Consider the following 22,060-nt stretch of genomic DNA (forward strand, 5'->3'; position numbering starts at 1 on the left):
AATGAAAGTATGCGGAGTGATGGTATGCGGAAAGAAAGTAGCGGAATAATGGGTGTTAACCGTCCCCCGGTAAGTACATTGGTGGCGCGGCGGCCCACATCTCCAGCAACATACTCATATTTTTTCACCACCCATTTGAAAAATACACAGGTCTCTCTCATTGATGCCCAGCACCGACATACACTTTTAGACACCTCCCGCCACAATTTCTAGAAATGCGAACTTTAGAGCTGGGGAGCTACGTTCAAATCTCGGCATCAGCTCAACATCCTGTTATTCCAGGCAAATCGCTTTGTCTCCCCGTGCCTACCACAAATGAATGTGTTCTTCTGTAATGTAAATTGTGCTCATGCCATGTTGTCGAGTTCGCGCTATATAATATTGCAAGGAAAAATAAAGTAGGGAAACTAGTTCAGACACTACTGAACGCGCACTCTTAAGTGCATCAGCAGTGCACTGTGAATCTGAGCGTTTCACAGGCCTGTCACAGATAAGAAATGCTATCAAAACGAAATACTACAAAACAATATACTACTGGCCGGCAGCAATTCATACCCGGACAATGTCGGGACGGGCTGCTAGTACCATTATATTGTTCAGCTTCGAAAATGTTGGTCTGCTGTCATTGCTACACAAAACACACCTTCTAGACAAGACGATTAAATACACCAATTGATCATGAGTCTACAAAAACCCTAAGGCAACTTAAAATCAATACACTGTGCAAAAGGTTGAGAAAAAGAAGTGTGCTCATGAGACCACAAAATACATTTTCTCAGAGGGGCTAGGGGGGAGGGATCGCAGAAAAAAGGTGCAACATAACTTGCCCTCCAACGTTGAGAGACACTGAATCATCCACTTAAATCCTTACCCCGTCTGTCACTCACCAAACTTGATAAACAAGCAAATTAGAACGGACCATATAATGCATCAATGAAATATTCAAAACAGTGTGACGTCTCCTGGTTGTTCTCCAACAAGCTGAGTAACCTCAGTACCGCCGCAAGAACACAGCGAGACATTCCCAGAACTTTCCTAGAATGGAGGCATCCTATATCTATTAGGTGACAAGGGTCCCCCACATCTGAAACCTGAAGGATAAAGGAAATAGGTTAGTCTTAGGATCATGCTAGGGACTGGTCAGCAGGGGAGCTGCTGCTCCGATACACAGCAAGTCAAAACCTGGCAATTAATGGACAAGTACAATTGCACATTGGCAATGATTTTGGACCAAGAGCTAGTGTAAGGTTCAAGATCGGTTGGGCAGCAAGCTACCTAAAGGATGAGCTAAAGATGCAAGAGACCTTGCAGAACCAGATTGTATTTCCATTGACAACCCGTCTTAGTGAATGAGATGTCCAACATGGGTCCCATATTGCGAAGTTTATACTGAATTTTTCGAGAAAGAAAAAAAATGAAGTTGTACGTAACAAGCTCTATTCAGGTTCATTTTGCAAGTATATTTCACATGGAAATCGTTAAAATGTGGGGAGCAGCGGGAGATACTGGACAAGCCAATTAAGAGCTTAGTAAAACAAGGATTAACACTCCCATCAGAACATTGCGGTATGACTTATTCAGTATAACTTGATAAAAACCCTTATATATTTGTCTCTCTGAGCAAAGGATAACTAGTGCTAAAGTGTAAAACAGTCAATGTGAAGCCTAAAATACTGTTTTTGCTTATCAAGCTCTATACTGGAAGGACTTAAGTAAGATACATTTGACACACTAATTACATGAGCCAGTATCTACCTAGAGTAATGAAGACGGGTAGCCTTTTAAATAACTAATTCCTTGAAGGAGAAAACAACTCCTCTACGGATATGGGCAAAGACAAATCATAATGAAATATCTGTATAGATACTTCAGTGGTGAATAAATGCCAGCTGACACTGCTCTACATAGTGAACCCTTTGTAACAGAAGCAAACTTCAAATCCATTGCCAAGGTGCTAGTCCTGACCCATCTTTATGGAAGCAATGTTCTACTACTTGGCAAGCACAAGACGCAGCCGATAAGCTTTAAGAGTGCGCTACATGCAGGAGCCAGTTTCATCAAAGGCCATTGATAATATCACAAAATTACATTAACCGTCAAGGGTCTCCACTGCCCACGTGCATCACTTTCGAGAAATGAAGCATAGTTTAAAGGGACCAAACATTGGCACCACACTTTTCCTGGCAATCAGAATAAACACATTAGAGCAGCAGCATTAACCGATTGGAATCCAATAAATGCAAGAAAGGGAAACCTACACATCAGCCCTTCTCCTGCTTCTTACCAAAATATCTGGAACTCCATCCCAAACCAGAGCTGCCTATGTCCCTTCCTCAACCACTTGAAAAGCAGACCTGAAGACATGTATCTACAAGCAACACCTTGTTACCCTGTAACCACTTGGTTACCCTATTCTTTTGAAAGATGTCATTTACCCTCCATATTGCTCACAGGCAACATGTTATGTAGTGCTCATATTGTAAAAGAATGAGTGCTGATGCCCAAAGCTCTGCTCAAAGGGCCATGACCGGTGCATTTAAATGTTGGTATGCATAATACTAAGGTTGCATAATCTTGAATCCACATCAAGCCTCTTTTATCCACTACTAGACAATCCCTGCCTGTTTTTATACTTGGCATTGCAGGTTCCCGCTTGCTCCCCTTATGATGGTATTTCTGTCTTCCTTAAGTTTTAATTTCGCTCTATAGATGTCCAATTCACAAATGTAAGTGCCAGTCCCCAAACATTGAATGCCTATGGCTCCCACCAACTCAAATCAAGCACTGATGCCATGATGTGGTTAATGCGGCCATCTAATGAGGGACGCAGTTGTCATTCACACACGACCATTTGGTACCACCCCACTCTCTGTGGGACCACTTTAAATCTACTGTAAACCTTTGCACTATCCTCTTATTGGCATTCTGTATATAGCGTATTACAAGAGGTCACTGATCTCATTGACATCAACACATGGGCTGTCTGCACCCTTAGCATTTTTCAACCGTAGGAAGCGTCACAGGGTGAGAACACGCTTTGACGGCATGACTCTCCTACTTGCTACAAAAGTCTTTACTCTGCATTGGGGAGCAGAAGAAGCCCAAAGGCGACTGCATGGCATGGAGTGCTGCGAAAATGGGGAAAGGCAGAGGGTGAGGCCCTGCGCTAAACATAAAACCAGCGCATTCGTAAGTGGCCAATTTAATTTCTATTGCCTAGGATGCTCTCCTTGACCACTTCCTGCAACTCACCCAAAACGATGATCTGGCCCCATGAACTCCGATATGGATGACAGCACTGCATTCACTTCCTCTACCATTCCGCCCGCCCCTCCCCCAGGTCAGGCCAAGTCACAACTAACTTCCCAAAAGTACCTACCTGCGCCTTTCAGACCGCTTCCGGTTATCCCGATGTGTAGCCACTCATCATTCTAGCTGAGAGTAACTGAGAGCTCGCCCTGCCCTAAATCTAACTTCCGATGCCAACCACAAAACAGTTGGAGTCTTGCTCCAGTCTTACTCTAACATCCTCCGCAAAAATTACCCTGTTTATCGCGGACCTCTATCGCCATTCCCCTTTCCCAGTTCAGGGGCATAGCCTTAGTAAGCCGGATAGACATGGGGACAAACAACTGCTTAGTGTACTTGCAATTCTCAACCAATACTGAAATGTCCTAATTGATGCATTATTTGACTCGCTTGCATGTATGTATGTTATTATTTAGCAATCCCTTGAATTGTGGTTATGTACGGTCTCACAATAATATGAGCGACATGTGATGCTGTCTTTGTTGCACATATGAACCTCCAAAAAAACTGTTTATTTTTTTTTTAAAGTCAGACAGTTACCTGCAATTATAACAAGGGAATCAGAGGTTGGAATCGTACTGCCTCCATGCTTACTTAGGCAAGAGGACATTCACATGGACTAACACAAAAGTATTCAAATTGTTGGTGCACAGAGAGGTGCACCAGCGCATGTTTTTACCTTCTTTCATATTTATCTGTTCCAATCCAATCCAATCCAAAAATTCTTTATTTCGGTCACAGTGGACCATAAAAGATGCAATAAAATACAATACATGGTTACACAGTAAAATAGAATTCATATGTTAAAATATTTACGTATAAAAGGCTAGAGGATCTGTTCCACCTCCATCTTCTTAAACACTCCTTCGCTATGCTGCCAACCCTTTGGCTGCATACAATAAACACTTTGTTTCAATCAACTGCCAAGTTACTTTTATACTCTGTACGCTTTTCTGTGTTTTTAAGTCACTCGCACTTTCAGCCCTCCCGGACGTTAACAATGGAGTTCTTCCATAAAATAAAATAAAAACATATTGAAGAATGCGTTAACTTAACAAATTAGATGAAATCATTAGTTTATTGAAAGTCCTCGGGGTTTTGTAATTTACTAGCATCATCACAAACATGTAGGAAGGAATCCTGATCTTTGCCGCTTCAAAAACAAGTCTAGGCATATTTTTAGAAGACTGCCAGAATCCAACGAATTAGCACTTGTAGAAGTGTACTCCGCTTTAAGAATACATACTAAGCAAGAGTGAAGAGCTAGCCTTTTCAAAATGCAACCCTTCACGTGTGTCATAGCCTAACATGAATTGTGCCATAAACATCTAAGCAAAGCATTATACAAAAATAGGCAATCTATTCCCAAATATAATGCTAAATTATAAACAATTGATATTGCCAACTATATGCTCTCAATTTCTCCTGATTGCAAGCAAAATATTCCAACTAGAACCATTTGCGCTCCAAATGTAAGAACATTTGGACACTCAGTTGACACAGAAAAGTTTACAAGACACCAGTCTAAAAAAAAAAAAAAAACAGCTATTTTACAATGGGCGACACGCAGTGTAGAAACAATTTTTTAAGTTCATTCCAGGTCCACGTTAGCCCCCATCTTTCTGAAAAACGTACAGAGGGAAACCCAGTTTACAATTATTATGATGTACATAATACATGCAGAGACTATAAGAGCAGCAAAACTACATGCCCATGTAATGCACCTGTAAGTAACTAGAGCGTGGAGCAGCAAACAACATTTAAATATACATGAGTTAAGAGCTGAATACCATATTGGAAAATCAGATGCAGTGTGGCTCGTGGGTCAAGTAGTGCCGTATGCAAACTTTTGGGGCAGTGGAGAATGTTTTAATTGGAATGTTATAAAATGTGTAAGATTAGCGTAGTGCTCACAAGGTTGTATGTGGATGCAGCTCAAGAGGTACCCTCTCTAAAGTTAAACGAGCGCCAGAGATGCCTGGCTCAGTTCGAGGTCCTCTTAAACTTCTGACCCCACACGAGCCAGGTTTTCATGTAGTTTTTGCCTGCCACCTATGTTATAACCTAATGTACCAAGAGTTAAAGATGATGTACCCATTTAGTGGCTGAATGAAACCACAAAACCCGGCTTTTATCCACGCTTGACCAAATTGAATGATCCTGGGCAAATTATTTCACCACGCATTCTTTGTCGTAGTTATTGCATTTGTGAGCAATTTAATACAACTGAGTTCCGAATGTTTTCTACAGACACTCTTGTCTCAATTAAATAGACTGGAATGTTTCACCGTATAAGCATCTAGGTCACATATAGGGGACAAATGACAACAGGCTTGCAGTTTTTTCCACGAACGGCATTGGCGATATGGGGGAGGGGTGGTATGAATATGTAAGTTCATATTTAAAAACTTCCCCCTTCATAAATATCTTTCAATGTAAAGATAAAATAGGATATGCTAAGTTGAAATCCTTCGCATATTCAAGAAAAACACTTTTTTTACATTCTTAGAGCCTACGAGGCACTTGGCTCGGCTCTCCTTGTTAATTTGTTGGCTCGCAATCTAGTGCGAATGGCAGTTAGCACAGGGAGTGGACGAAGAGCAAATGTACGTGCAGTTTGTGTAATTTCCATCATAGTATGGTAACATAAGAACTATAAATGTGCATGCGCAAACTTAGTTAAAGCCATATTCAGGGGGCAGTCGGTGCAAGATAGGTGCACTGAATATACATTGTGCACCTCTACGTGATCAAGGTAAACACAATTCAAGCGTACACAGACAGGGTAGTGCGTCAGTGCTGATGAGGTGCATACCGTCTACAAAGTGTAAACAGTGACTGCAGAGTTGGTTCACTCTACGGTGCGCTGAAAAAGCAGGAAGCAGTGGTTCATCAGTGAGATTGGCAAAATGAATTCTCTCTCGTGGCAAGTTGAACAATGAAGAGGGGTTTGCAAATAGCTTCTACCTGCGTGGAATTTGCACTGCGTGTGCACAGTTTATATAAACTGAATATTAGTGCCACATTATTGTACACTGGCAGTGCATGCCGTGTATGTGCGAGTACACAGTATCCGTGCAGTTGTTGCACAGGACATTGACCATGCAGGGTGCTTGTGTAGTCTGCACAGGTGTGTGTAGGCACTGAACAATTTGTGCACACAGATAAAACTGCAGACAGACGTATCTGTAGTGGTTAAAGTTTCAACATGGAGCAGATGTCATTGTGTACAACTTGAGTACACTGGGTATGTTGCACAGTACTTTACGTTCTGTGTCTTGACATGGAACAAGATGCACTGTTTACAGTATGAGGAAGGCTGGGTATAGCATAGTTTGTAAATATGGCAGGATAAAATTGGCAACAACACTAACGTGTGTAGAGAGATAGGCTACGGAGCTCATTGCAAATATGTTGCAGACAAAATAGGAAAGCATATACAGTGTATGCAATGGGGGCATGTTGTAGAGACCGGGAATTGGTAACCCTAGCAGTATGAGGGAAAGGCATGGGGATGTATGCAGTGACAGTGAGTGTACAGAGAGCAAGCTGTACATGACAAGCCGTGTACATTGGTCAGACTGCATACGAATCTACGTAGAAGGGCGAAGACGTAAAGGGCAGTGTACACCCAGGCTGGAGATGAAACTGTGCAGACGATATGGACTACAAGGCAGGCCGACCTTAGCGTATTGAGCAAGCCACAAGTGGTCAATATGTCGAATTGATAAATAAACTGTGCACTGTGTTCAGTAGCTGGACCAGCCGGCAATATGTAGGGAACGTATGGATCAGACTACGGAGGGCAGTGTTCACGTGAATCAGGCCACACAGGCAAGTGGGTATATGGAATCGGACAGCTGAACAGGTCAGTGTTTACAAATAAGTTAGACTAAGAACTGTAATGGCTCCACTGGTCATGCTTCAGTGGTCACTATGCACAGCTTTTTGTGGATGAGGCAAGCGGTATGGTGTACGGTGTTTGTACGTGACTAATGTGAGACAGGTAGCACTAAGCAGCGTGTTCGTGAGTAAAACTGCAGAGCGAGGTGAGCACAGGATCCAGATAACGGGGGTGCATGGATCAGGCTGCACAAAACTCTATGTAGTGCGCGTGGGTGGCTACAAACTGCACAGTGTGTGTATTCAAGGGGAATTTGCCTGACCAAAGTTTACAGTGTGGGTTCTGTCCATTTATGTACACGTTGTCTGCAGTGTGACAATTCCTGAGCAGTGCGCACACCGGACAAAGTATGTACAGCAGGTGTAAGTGGGCGTACGGTGAGGTATAGTGGGCAAAGTTTGTCTGTACCTGGGCCGGTTGCGGAAGAGCTATCCTTAGGGTTCTGTACTCGCGTTGTTACGAGTCCTCCCGGCCTCCGTCCTGTACCCTCGGCCAACCTCGCGCTCCGCTCCCCCGCTTCCTGCTCCGCAGCTCTAGGAAGCGCGAGCTGCTGTCAAACAGGCGCGGCCCCTGCCAGACTCTGCTAGCAGATAGCCGAGTGTTGAAATCTACATTATCGACGCTCCTCCGTGGCGTCCCTATTCCCACGTAGCCTTAACAATCGAGTACCGAAAAGGACAAATACACTTACGCAGGTCAAATTCGGAGAGGGAGACGGGTTAATAGAGACGCGTGCTAGTGTGAGTAACGGTGTCCCTAGCGGCGGCCATTTTTCTGCCAGGCAGCGGGTTATTGTTTCATTTTCAGTTTGAGTCGTCTGTGTCTACCCTTTTACATTACAATAATAAAAGTGGTTATGCCTGTCTTCAAAATGGCCAAAGCCAGGCATTACGGAACCAATAGACTTTTAGAACCTACGCGTGCTCGCAACCGACCGCATAGCAACTAGACCGCTGATAATTATGAGTTAGAGCTTTACAAAACCAAGAAATACGTAACTAACACACATGATGGCTACGGTTATAAACTCAAATTGAAGTACTGGCAAAGCTTGATTACACAAAATCCCCCCCACCCTTGTCCCCGTCTTTTACTTTTGAGGTGTTTCCACATCTCAAAAGGAAGTAAGTAAGTTACGTCACGCCTACGCCGGGGTGCTACATTTATGCCAATATTTTAGATCAGGAAAGTACGAACATTTGTTAAAAAAATTGTAATTTCCCCCACTGACCTCTAATAGACCAGCGTAGCTGCCACGCTTTCAATTTGCCTATGTGTTACATTTCAGTGGTCATTGCAATAAAGGCAACATTTTAGAAAAGAAAAGTGGGATATTTAAAAAAAACGATGCTGTATTTCCCCCATTGAGTTTTATTGAGGCCAGAATCAGGTTATTGTCATGTACAGGACTTGCTGGTGTGCTGCTGCATGATTGTGTAATGATGCTGTTTGCCCCCAAGGAATTGCAGGACTCAAATAGCAGGTAAGTAATACCTTTATTAAATTACTTCAGGAGAGTGCCGGGAACACTTCCGCTCCATGACCGGACTGGCGCTCACTGCACAAAATGTCGGTCACGCTCGCAACACTACATATCTCCCTTCTTTATATATGCAAACAAAGGAAAGAAAAGTCTCACAGTCTATCTGCCTGCTAGGCCATTTGCCTCCCCCATCTCATAGTCTCTGTATCTTGCAGGTAATACCACAGTTCTCCCCGCACAGGTACGTCTTACCGGGGTAGAGGAGGGACTCTCCGTACTTTCCCCAGGCGTGAGTGTTCCCCTTCTTCCAGCTCCCGGAGGAGTTTCCCCCGCTAAGTTTCGCCAGGAGGTTCTAAATCGACTGGATGGTCCTCGCCTTCAAACTCTTCTCCTTCCCCTGCTCCTGAGTTCACCTCACCTTCCCTCAGCAGGACAATGTCATTGGGTTGGACCTGGCAGTCTTTAGCTTGCGATTCTTCATTTCGGGTCCACTGCAGTATCTTGTTTCACTTGGACATTCGATCTTGGGACCAAATGTTCCCATCACTAATCAAAGCCGCTGTGTTGTATACTTCCTTTACTTGCAAGGGCACGCTGAACTTGCTGTCCCCTTTTCTTCTCAACAGGGCCTCTCTCTAAGTTTGTCTCTTTCACGTTGCGCCTTTTGTTGTAAATTGAATTGTAAATTGATACTTGTATAGCGCACTACTCACCCGCAAGGGTCTCAAGGCGCTTGTACGAATACCGCTGTGGAACCCGTCCTGGCTTTCCCTGTGAGGCGTCCACTCCTGGGCACCCCCAGGGTGAAGGCCAGGCATCCTTAGCGTTGTGGGGGCCGTTGTGAAGATTAAGCAAGCTATTGCCCAGAGTTGCAGAGTGGGACTCTATGATTGGAATGGGCACCGAGGCAAGAATTATCAGGTCCGTGGAATTTTGAGCCCAAGACCCGCCGAGGAGGGGAATTGAACCCTAGTCCCGTGTAGACCTCTGCATCAGGGTCTGCTGCTCTAACCATTGAGCCACACTTCTCCAGTTGAAGTGTTCTGTATATATTCTTTGTGCTCTTTCCAAATTGTGATGGACTACTGCAGGTTACTATTTGCTCATGATGGTAGGTTCCTTCCATGCAAGATTGTCCTTCGTGAAAGGATCACGTCCTCTCAGGATTTGGAAGGGACTGTATCCTGTGCAGGTCGGGGTGATTCTGTAGGCCCACAACGTACTCTTCACTTCCTTTTCCCAGTCCTTTCCCGCTCCTATTGCAGATTGTATGGAGCCTATTATGACTCGGTTAAATCTTTCGGCCAGGCCATTGCTGGCTGGGTAATATATGGAGGTGTGTTTAATCTTGATGCCATTCCTTTCCATATAGTTGTTCCATTTCTCCGACATGAACTGAGGTCCATTGTCACTCAGACTGGAGCGGGGAATGTATTCTCGGAGGAAGGTGGCGGTAAGGAACTTCAATACCATCTCAGTGTCCATTTCCTCTTGGATGTCTATTTCTGGCCACTTGGAGTACCGGTCTATGAACACCACTACATATTTTGGTACTCCCTGCGCATCCAGCACTGGACCCAGGATGTCTATCGACAACTCTTCCCACGACTAGATGGGTTGTCGAACTTCCCCAATGAAGGGATCATCAATGTTTGTGATTTGTCCGCCATTTGGCACTGTTCACATTCCCGAACATATTTTTCAATTAGGCTGTCCATTCCCGGCCACCAGTACATCAGTTTTGCCCTCAGCTTCGTTTTCACGATGCCTAGGTGTCCTTCATGTAGAATAGCCAGTAAGTGCGGTACCAATGAAGCGGGAGGAACTACTTTGTCACCTCTGAATTGGAAGGTCCCTTGGTCTCCGATGGATAACTCCTCCCTTACTTCAAAGAACTTCCTGTTCTCTGCCTTCATATGTTTCTTCTCCGGCCATCCCTGCAGTATGAAGCGCTTTACTTCCCTGATGTCTGAATCGTCCTCATAGGCTTTCTTCCATTCTTGCCCACTTATCTCTTTTTCATGATCTTCCATGAAAGCGACGCTGACATCATCCTCTTCAGAGTAGTGGGCTAAAGAACGGTGTTGGATTAAACCCAGATCTTTTGACTGGGTGTGAGTGTTTGATTGATTCAGATGCTCCGTCCATCCCCACCCCCTTTTGTACCGCTTTTGGCCGCCATAAGTGTGGCAGGGTATGCTCAGACGTGAGTCCCTTGCTCACTTTGCCACTGGATTCAAGCAAGCCGGGCTGAAGACGGCTGGAATGCCAGAAACCGGTCCTCGGAAGCTTGTTTCCGGTCCAGGGAAGACATGGCTTGGCAGTTCGGGCTGGACTGTTCCCAAGAGGCACAGGGTCAGACTGATTTGCATATAGCCATGTCTGAACTGGGGTGGCAGAGTGGGCTAAAGAATGGTGATGGATTAAACCCAGATCCTTTGACTGGGTGGGAGTGTTTGATTGATTCAGATGCTCTGTCCATTACCACCCCCTTTTGTACCGGCGCCTCCTTCATGGCTGAAGCCGGGCTGAGATAGTCAGCAACTTTGTTCTTTGTCCCAGGGATGTACTCGACGTCATACCTGTAGTCCAACAACTTCAGAGTCATCTTGGCAATGCGTGGGGTGGCATTCGCATGTCCACTAGACGTGAGTACTTTGACTAGGGGCTTATGGTCTGTCTTGAGCCTTAATCTCATGCCCCAAAGGAATTGGCGGAACTTCCCCATGGCCCATACCGCAGCTAACATTTCTTTTTCCATCACGCTGAACTTCTGCTCAGTGGGCGATAGTGTCCTGGACGTGAAACTGATAGTGGCCATTTCTCCGTTCTTCCTCTCCTGCATAAGGACTGCTCCCAGACTTTTTTCACTTGTGTCCGTTGTAAGTATAGATTTCCCTTGCTGATTGAATCCCTGTAGAGGGACGGCCTTGCTAATGTCCTTCTTGATCCTCTGAAACTCTCCTTGTGCCTCTTCCGTCCACCCATAGGCTGTTTTGTCTCGTAGGAGTTGGCACAGGTGGTGTGTCTTGGTGGCGAAGTGCTGCACAAATTTACTGTAATACTCGGCCATCCCTAAGAACGATCTTACTTCTTCCTTGCTCCTCGGAGGGGGTGCCTCGCATATGGCTTTGAAGTTGGCGTGTTTGGGCGTGATTCCATGATCACTGATCTCATGGCCCAAGTAGGTAACCAACGTAAATCCAAATCGGCACTTTTCCCATTCTGCTGTGAGCCCGTTCGTTCCAACACATCCAATACCTCAGACAGCTTTCTGTCATGGTCTGCTTGATCCTTTCCCATCACTAAGATGTCATCCTGGAATTATTGTACTCCGTCTATGTTCTTGAACAGTTTGTGCATCAGCTTCTGAAATACGGCTAACGCAGACGTCAGCCAAAACGGCATCCTGCGGAACTGGTAGCATCCAAAGGGCGTTATGAAGGATGTAAGGTTGCGGCTCGTGTGGTGTAGGGCTATCTGATGGTAGACCGAGGTCAGGTCGATGGTGGAAAACCATCTTATCCACTTCGTTTTTGCTAGCATTTCGTCTATTCTCAGTAGCGGGAATTTTTCAACTATTATGTTCTTGTTCAATTCCCTCAAGTCCACGCACAAGCTGACCTTGCCATTGGGTTTCATCGCCATCACCAGCGGGGCCAGCCATTCCGCAGTATTGATCAGCTCGATGATGCCGTTGTCTTCCAGCCTCTGTAATTTCTGTTGCACCGCCTCTCTGATGGCCAGCGGTACATTTCTCACTTTGTGGGATACCGGTTTGGCGTCGGCCTTGAGGTCAATCTTGTGTGTAAATTTCGTCAACTTTCCGACTCTACCTTCGAACACAGTGGGGAATTCTTCCTTGATTCTGGTGATATCCGGTTGTCGTTCTGGACTGGTCATCAGAACTTGTGTGGTGCCGCCTGGGTTCAGTTGTATTCCTAGGTCATCCCAGTCTACCCATCCAAGGACTGAAGGGCCTTTTTCAGCTACATATAGCTTGCATTCTGCACTGCGATCCTTGAACTCGAATTTCAGGACTAAATATCCGACCATGGGGATGGGCTCACCCAAGAAGGTGACCAGTTGAATGTCCGGAGGTTCCAGTTGAGGTCCTAGTCTGTGTCTGAAGCGTTCGTTCCACACCGAACGTTGTATTATAGTATTCGGGGACCCTGAATCTGCTACCATCTTGATCAGTATCCCCCCCACGACTCGGTAACATTGTGTTTTCTTGGAGCGGTTGCAGTCGATACCCAGTATGTATTCTTCTATGCACAGCACGTTGTCCTCCTCTTCTTCTTCTTCTTCTCCTTCCGCTCCTAACTCTTGTGCTACGTACTTGACTGTCTGTCTCTTCTGCTTGCAGCAGCATACCTTCTCAAAGTGCCCCACAATTCCACAGAACATGCACTTGGCACGGAAGGCCGGGCAACGTTTGTTGTATGCCGCATGGGATGGACTGCCGCATCTGTAGCACGCGTTCTTATTCTCCTTGGCGGGACTCTTTCCCTGCGCCATTTCTGGGTGTCCATTTGGCTTGTATCTTCCTGTCCGCAGCTGCTGCTTTGCTCCTCTCCGGTGGTTCTGTGTCAGTGATTCTGTTAACCATAGGCCTCATGGCTGTTTCCCTCTTTGCCGCGTCTGCACACCTTTTGGACAGTTCGGCCTTCTTTATCATGGCTATGACTTCCTTTAGGGTCGCATCCTCGTTTACCCACAACTTGTCTTGGATCGCTGTGTTTGTGGTGTGCATGACTATTTGGTCTTTGATGAATTCATCATGTAAGGTGCCAAACTTACACGTGATCGCTAATTTCTTTAATGCTGTCACTTATTCATCTATGGACTCTCCCGCTGCCTGCTTCCTCTGTTGGAAGTTGTATCTGTCTATGGATGTGCACACCGCCGGTCTATAGTGGATGTTTAGATCATCTATCGCGTGTTGGAACATATCCGCATCTGCCGCTTGACGCGGTGTGGGGACCAGATTCTGAAAATCTCTGATGCCTTCCGGGCCTAGATTATGGAGTAATATTCTCTTCCTCCTCTTGCTGGGAAAGGCTTCCCCATTCTCATCCTCTAGGGCTTCCTGGTAGTTCATAAAGTATTCCCTCCAATTCTCCCATTTCATCGAGGGATCCCCTGGTTTGGGTAGGAATGGGACTGGTGTCGTGAGCGAGGATGCCTGGGCACACATTTCCATTCGACTCTCTGGTTGTACTTCCTCCCCTCTGGGACAGCCTGGGGCACTTAACCTGCGCTGGTGTGCGTGGTCTTGCTGATGCCTAGGATCGCCCCCTTCACTGTGCAGCACGTGCTCCGCCAGGGCCTCGGGCAGACAGGCTGTTTTTTCGAGTCTGAAGATGTTGTGCCCAATGGGAGGTTCGCTCCCCCTGCTTTTCCCTCTTAGTGTGGTTGCTGTACTCACTGCAGTTGGATTCCACTTTCCTCCGCGCTTCCGCAGTCTGCGGGTAGTGCATGTCTTGGTGGCCCGTGGAGACCTCTGCCTCTGCCCACGTTCTGGGCTGTGTTCGGCCGGCTGGGGGCGGCTCCTGTGAGCCGTGGGCTGCTCTGATTGCTGCGGCGCTGTCCTCTGCCGTGCTCTCCTGTAGTGTTTCCTGCCTGGTGCTGGTTCTCTCTACTGGTTACCTTGATGGTGTGTCTCCTGTTGGGTGCTGTGGTACAGTGCTCCGTGGGTTCGCGTTTCTCTGCTTTTTTTCATCGGGTCCCGACCTCTTCGCCACTGTAATGATGCTGTTTGCCCCCAAGGAATTGCAGGACTCATTAAATTACTTCAGGAGAGCGCCTGGAACACGTCTGCTCCGTGACCGGACTGGCGCTCACTGCACAAAATGGCGGTCACGCTCTACGTCATTACGAGGCCGCGTAATGACTAGAGCGCAACACTACAGATTGGATATTAGAAAAGCAAATATATGTTTTTTCCCCTAACCTGTCAGGAGCACAGAAAGCACTACGACAGGTAGAGTAAGTGAGATAAAATGTTGTGCACTGGCTTGCAGGAGCAGATTATTGGGAGTACACACTCCGAATCACACATGACAAGTCCCTGTTGGTAGCCTTGAAATCGGTAGTCTCCCGCCTGAATCTGCAGGGTTGACATGTATGTCATAGTGTGCTTATGTGTAAAAGTTGGTGACATTTTGAGTGACACTTTATTGTGAGGGGCACAAAGTAATTATTGTCCTGTAATGAGACTAATTATAACAAGCATTGGCATAACACCCAGAGCTGCCGACTTTTATCCTGGAGAACCAGGTTCGAGACTCGGTGATGGCTCGACATCCTGTGATTCTAAGCAAATCACTTAAATCTCCACATGCCTACCAAACATTAATGTGTCCTTATGTAATGTAACCGGTGTTCATGTAAAGGGCTCCAAAACATTTGGGTCACATTCGCGCTATGCAAAAAAAAAAGCCAATAGGTCTGGCCTAAGCAGGAGCAATTGGTTTTGCTAATTGTTTTTGTTAATGTTAATGTTAATGTTAATGTTATGTGTGTCTTATATAGCGCTCGGCTACTCCAAGGAGTGTCCCGGCGCTGTCTGACCCACAGCTGAAACAGAAAAGAAAAGGATAAAAAAGGGGAAAACAGACCAATCACTGACCATAGAGCCATGTTCTCAAACCTTTTCTAAAGTCAATATTGTACACCAGAATGGCTGCTTTTCCCTATGGGTAAAAGTTAGTGGGGTAAAGGAGAGTGGCCTGGATTGGAGTGTTGTCAAGTGTAGTAGAGTAGAGTGTTATGGAGTGGAGTGGTGTACAGTAGAGTTGAGCGGTGTAGAACAAGTGAAGTGGAGTGTTGTGGAGTAGCTTACAGTTTTGTGAAGTGTTGTGGTGGGAGTAGACTGTTGTGGAGTGGAAGGGTGTAGAGTTGAGTAGAGTGGAGTAAAATGTCAGAGTTAGTGTCGTAGAGTGGAGTGGCATAGAATGTCATGGAGTGGCATAGAGAGTGTTGCATAGAGTGTTGTAGAGTAGAGTGTTGAAGAGCGGAGCAGATTGTCATAGAGTGGAGTGGCAACAGTGGAGTGGAGTAGTGTGTCATAGAATAGAGTTGAATAAAGTGGCATGGAGTGACATAGAGAGAATTACGTAGAGTGGACATAGCTGCCAAGGTTTTATATTGCTATGTGTGACATTTTCATAATGTCAGTTTATTATTATGAGTGATATTTTTATGACTATGAGTGACATTTTCTCACTAGTAAAATCAAGCAATGAAGATGAGGGAAATAGGCTTTGGACTGAATAAATAAGACTTTACACAAACAAATACAGCGTCTTGTTAACAAAACTGTAATATTTCAAAAACAAACTCCACTCAAACACTAATTAACTTATTAACCCTGAGCGCTCCACAGCAGTTGGCGCACCGCTACCTGCCAAGCCCCGCAGGCAACGGCACAAATCACACCATGACCTACATGCTGTCACAGAGGCTCCACTAACTTTGGGGATGCAGCTGGTACTGAAAGTAATTGGACTGGCAGCAGCACCACACAGTTAGTTACAGTGAGACTCGGTGACCCCCGACCGTCCCAAAACGAGTTGGTGGACTGTATGTCACGTGGCTCCAGTGAAAAGTACAGAGACTCATCAGACAGACTAACTTCAGCTGTAGCATGTCAGGCAGCTGTAGATCATGACTGCGTGCTAGAAAGTAGCATCATAATTTAAAAGGCACATTTTTAATTTGGAAATCAGAGTGAGACATACCATTACCTCACTTCAGGCACTGACTCGAGGTGAGCGGCAATTCAATATCAGCCACCGTATCATGTCTGCAACGACTCTTGGAGCAAACCACGCCGCACAGGCATGCACAACGGTGTGGTCTGGACTTCAGCAGCCGCAGCAGTCCGTGGGGTTGGGTCAGGTGAGTCAGGACACAGGGTTTACATTAAAAAAAAAAATTCCTTTTTTGCAAGCAGCGCTCATTGCCACTGCAGCTTCCCACAAATTACTTACCAGGAACTACAGCCTCCTGCTCACGTCACATTGGGCAGCAGCAGGAAGTAACGTCCCGCGCCGTTGTCCGGTGTCTGGAAAAGAATGGTTGTGACATTGTAGCAGCAGCTCCCAAGCCTGCTGGGGTCAGGTCCACGGCACACTGCCACTACAGCTTTAGTTTGCCATTCCAATGCTGCATGATTAGCAGAGCTAGTATGGGTTGGATGGCGCAGGAGGCACTATGTCAAATATGCGTGACTTTGCATTTCAGCACGGTGATGTGGACTACCACACTGAAATGCATTAGTCTAAGACCTGATGCATGGTACTTAGCAGGTCTGAGTGGAGTAGTGTTGTAGAATGGCATATAGTGGAGTAGAGTGCTGTAGAATGGAGTGGCATAGAGTGTCATTGGAGGAGTGTTCAATGGAGTAGAGAGAGCACCATAGAGTGGAGTATCATGGAGTGGATTGGGGTAGAATGGAGTGGAGTGGAGTACAGTGGCCTGGAGTAAAGTGGAGTAAAGTACAGTGGTGCCAAGTAGATTGGCATAGAGTGCTGCAGTGTCATAGAGTGCATTGCTTCTGAGTAAAGTGGTGTAGAGTGCATTGACACAGAGTGCAGTGACGTAGAGTAGCGTGGAGTGCAGTGGCATAGAGTAGAGTAGTGCAGAGTAGATGGCAGTGGCTTAAAGTGCAATGGCATAGAGAGGAGCAGAGCAGAATGGAGTAGGGTGGCAAAGAGTCAAGTGGCATAGAGTGGAGTGGTGCAGAGTAGAGTGCAGAGGTGTAGGGTAGAGTGGTGTAGAGTGAAGTTGTTTAGAGTGGAGTGGTGCAGGGTAGAGCACAGAGGTGTAGAGTAGAGTGGCCTAGAGGTAAATGGCATAGAGTGGAGTGGTGCAGAGTAGAGTGGAGTAGTGTAGAGTGGAGTGCCATGGTGTAGAGTGCAGTGGCATAGAGTTGAGTGCTGTAGGGACACAGAGTGAAGTCATGCGCAGTAGAGTGTCAGTTTGCAGTCATGCAGAGCAGCGTGTCAGAGTGCAGGATCGTAAAGTGCAGAGTCATGGAGAGGTGCATGGTTGTAGAGTGGTGCAGGGTCATAAAGTACAGTGGTGCACAGCAGAATAGAGTGGCGTCGAGTACAGTGACAGAGAGTGCAATGGTGTAGAGTGACATAGTGTTCGGTAACGTAGAGTGCAGTGTGAAGGAGGATGGCTCAGTATATAGTGTCCACCTATGGTGAGGCATTGTGCACTAAGTTCAGGTAATCCTTTGTGACAGTGTTTAGGTCCCTGAAAACCAGAGCTCTCAAGGGGCATCTGTGGAGTGCAGCTCAGGTTTATTCAGGAGGGTGTAAAGCAAGTGTATCTACTACTATAGTCAGTCAGCAAACTTTTCACACAGGAAAGGACCACAAGAGGTGCGTATAAAACACTTTGTATTTCTTAACACACACTAGATACTAATTTGGTATATCTCCTACCTGGAGATATCAACTACACACAAGAAATACTTCAGAGATAAGTAAGTAGCATCGAAAAACACATACGGCCCAACAGGGGGCAAAATCATATTCTAAAATAGTGGAATGTGAGATATGTACCAAAACGGGACTAATAGACAAGGATGAAGGATCCCAGGGGAAACACAGAACCACCCAAGCTGAGTAGCCAGGGACCACAAGGTGCCCGGTGCATATTGCTTACACCGGGTCATAAGTCCATAGGATAACACAGGTGCATGGTGCCAAAGGAGGTTCATGGAAGATCAGCAGCTAGAGCATCTTGTGGACCAGGCCAGTGGAACCAGGACATGGAATCCAGACAAGAAGAACCTGAAAACAGAGGGGACAGAGACCAAACCACCCAGAGGTGACCAGGAGGCACAGGAGCACAATACCAGCCCTTGTCTATGGTTTTTGCTGTGGCACGGTGAGGTTGAAGCAGCAGCTGTGGAGCCCAGGTGACGATGCAGGAGCACAGAAGCCTTTCACAAGCTGTCCCATGGCGGTTTATGAGTGCAGGAGGGTTAGTGGCCAACAGGACCACCAACAAGCCTTGGCAGATGCAAACTATGGGTGCTGGTGAAGATGCTGTGTTGCAAACCAGCAAGGCAGTGGGACTAACCCAGCATGGGTAAGTCAGGGATGGCCCTCAGAACGCAGGAGAGTCATCAGGAATTGACGGAGCCCCATCAAGGACCCTCTGGCAGCAGGCACAGAGCTTCACAGGGAAGCCTCAGCAGCGCACAGGAGATACGGCTATGATGCAGAGGATGCAGGCAGGACATTGTTCTTGGAGCTGTGTGATGCTGGGGCTTCTTGGAGCTTGAAGATCTTTTGTAAAGCGAGCCAACAAGTTTTGGCAATGACAAACTGACTCAATGCAGAGGGAGGCGGTTCACGTTGGCTGGAGAGGGATTACAGTCACCCCAGTTGCAGAGAAGACTGGTTAGGCCTCTGGAGAACAAACCAACCACCACCTGTGTTGCAGAGCCAGGCGAGGTCCATGGGACAACAGGGGCAGCAAACCGGTCACAGTCGTAGAGGGGCCTGTGGATGCATGGAAGTGACTACTTCTGTTCAAGAGAGATTCCTTCTAGCTTGGATGCAGGCTGGTTCCTTGGTGACATAGAGGATGCACAGCCACGGGGTTGCAGAACTTGATGGAGCACAGGGACGAAGATGCAGCAGGAATCTTCACAGAGAAAGCAGCCTTGTCTTTGATCCTGGCTCGAAGAACAGCAGAGTTCCAGTCTCCACTAGCACAGGATTCTTTGAACAGTCTTCAGATGACAGGCAGTCACATCTTGAAGAAGTTGTCGGGATGAATCTAAGAGGACTACCGCCAGGGGAGCACTTAACTAACCCTAAAAATGAAAAGGACCTCTTCTGTGGTGAGAAGAGGGGATCAGGGATGTTATTCAACTGGCCTACCCAGTCTAATGCCCTGAAGAGCCAAGATTCAACATGGCAGAATCAAGTGGCCACCTGGAGGAACTCTGGGCACCTCCCTAAGGAGGAGCAGGACAGGGAAGTGGACACTCCCCTGTCCTTTGTGTAGCTTTTTACCAGAGCATGAACCATGGGCTCCTGAACTGGGAAACTGGTTAATGCAAGGAGGTCACCAAATGTGCCCTGCAATGCAGTCTGGTGGTGCTCGGAAGTGTCCCCAACCTAACTAATTCTAAAGAAGAGGTGGTTACACCTCTCCTTTTCAGGAAATCCTTTGTTTAGCTTCCCCTGCTGGAGTTAAGCTCATCAGTAGGGGGGGGCAGAACACTGTCTAGTGATGGCAGCAGCACAGGCTGGCAGGCAGATCCTGTTACGCTACACGGGTAGTAATTCGGGGGTCCTCTAAAGAGCCCTCCAGTACATGATATCATGCAACTAACACTGGAATAAGTATAGTTGGATGATTCCAACATGTTTGATACCAAACATGACCAGGTTCGGGCAGCCATTATGTAGTTGGATATCTCAACTTTCCAGTGTCCACCACGTACCTTGTATTGGCTGTCCCACAGTTACAAAGCCCAGAGAATGGAGACGGGGTTATGGAGGGGTACCTCTGTTTGTGCAGTTATATCCAAACACTTAGAACCATGCACCTTGACCTGGGACTGAAGGGCCTACCTTAGGGATGTTTTAAAGGTTATAAGTCCCCTGACCGGTATATGAGGGAAACCTTATATCCAAAGTGAATGGTGCAAGCACTATGTCATGTAGACTTCAATGGCAGTTCTGTGGATACAGATTGCATGGGCTCCCATGGGTGGCATAACACATGTTGCAGCCCACAGGAGATTCCTGGTGTACCAATGCCCTGGGTACCTCAATACCATATACTAGGGACTTACAATGGTACCCCTGTATGCCAATTGTGGGGTGTACAAAGTACTTACCATGGAATTTAGAGGAGAGAGCACCACCACCGGGGCCCTGGTTAGCAGGATTCCAGTAAACCACAGTCAAAACACACTAGCACCAGGCAAAAAGTAGGGGTATCTATGCCAGAAAGATCCTACTTTCCTACACAGTGGCATAGGCTAGAATGATGTAGAGTATAGTGGTGTGAAGTGCAGTGGTGCAAAGTAGTTGGTGTAGGTGCAGTGGCATTGGGTGCATTGGTTTTGAGTAAAGAGGCGTAGAGTGCATTGGCATGGAGTGTAATGGTTTAGATTACAGTGGCATAGCGTAGGCTTTAGAGGTGTATAGTAGAGTAGAGTGGCATAGAGTGCAGTGGTGTACAGTAGATTGTTTCAGACTAGAGTGGAGTGGTTTAAGGTAGAGTATAGTTGTGCAGGGTAGGTAAAGCACAGTGGTATAGAGTACAGTGATGTAGAGTGGCACAGCATTGAGTGTTTTGTTGTAGAGGGCAGTGGCGCAGAGTGGAGTAGAGTGGTGTTAGATTTGGGGGTCTCTAGTTGGCAGAGGTAGGTACCTTTGACCAAATAGGGACCCTTGCGTCTAGTCAGGGTAAGGGGGTACACTCCTAAAATAATTCCTGCTCACCCCCTTGGTAGCTTGGCAGGAGCAGACAGGCTTATCCCAGAGGCAGTGTGTAAAGGATTTGTGAACACATACAGTAACCCAGTGACAACACTACAGATGGACACCACACAAGTTGTAGTATAAAAATAAGTATTTTTATATAGACTTAACACAGGCCACAAATTACAAAAATCCTCAATACTGTACTTTAAAAATGGTACAATTAGCATAGTTCTCTTAAGATGTAAAATGTGACACTTTGAGTTCAATGTACCTTTGGATGCGTAACGCTATACAACGAAAGTGTTGCAGGGAAGGTGATGCGTTGGGTCCTTACACACAAGAATGGTGATGCATCGGGTCCCTACTGACGCGTAGGGGGTGTTTTGGTTCTTCTCCGCATGGGGAGGTAATGCTTCGGTTTTTTACTACGCTTCCGTGCTGATGCGACCAGCAGCTCTGTGGTGCCATGAAGATCATGTGCAATGAACAGAAATGGCATCTTCTCCTTGATGCGACACGATGCGTGCACGCCCGACAGCTGTGCAGCGACTCAAGGATTCTTCTGAGCCGCGACAGGCCCTGCAACACTCTTCTCCGATGATGCGGCGGCAGCATCTGGTTCGACATCGATTCTCTTTTTCGACGATGCAAGGCGCTTCGGCAACGATGCGACAGTTGCAGCAGCGACACGCTTTCCCAGCGATGCGATGACAGCAGCTGCGGCTGTGACACAATTCTCCGATGATGCAGCGGCATCTGGTCAGACGTCGATCCTCTTCTCCGACGATGCGAGGCGCTTTCGCGTTGTGAAATAGTGACAGTTCAGCGACACACTTCTTCATGAGTCACGCTTCCAACTCCTTGCGACACGCAGTCCCTCAGAAAGCCCAA

The 22,060-nt window shown here is 46.6% G+C and overlaps 1 protein-coding gene across 3 annotated transcripts in view; it reads right to left on the reverse strand.

Annotated features, from left to right (window-relative positions):
* TAOK3 (TAO kinase 3) overlaps nt 1-7,795 on the reverse strand; it is a 1,449,622-nt gene extending 1,441,827 nt beyond the window's left edge. Inside the window, exon 1 of one of the 3 annotated variants that reach the window (XM_086943286.1) lies at nt 7,622-7,795. The gene's annotated coding sequence lies outside the window, so the exon portion shown is untranslated. The remainder of the gene's footprint in view (nt 1-7,621) is intronic. The other 2 variants (XM_086943287.1, XM_086943290.1) reach the window with 2 other exon arrangements.
* Between the last annotated feature and the right edge of the window lie 14,265 nt (nt 7,796-22,060).

This window comes from Lissotriton vulgaris, chromosome 11 (genome assembly GCF_964263255.1).
Source record: "Lissotriton vulgaris chromosome 11, aLisVul1.2, whole genome shotgun sequence".
Lineage (NCBI taxonomy): Eukaryota > Metazoa > Chordata > Amphibia > Caudata > Salamandridae > Lissotriton > Lissotriton vulgaris.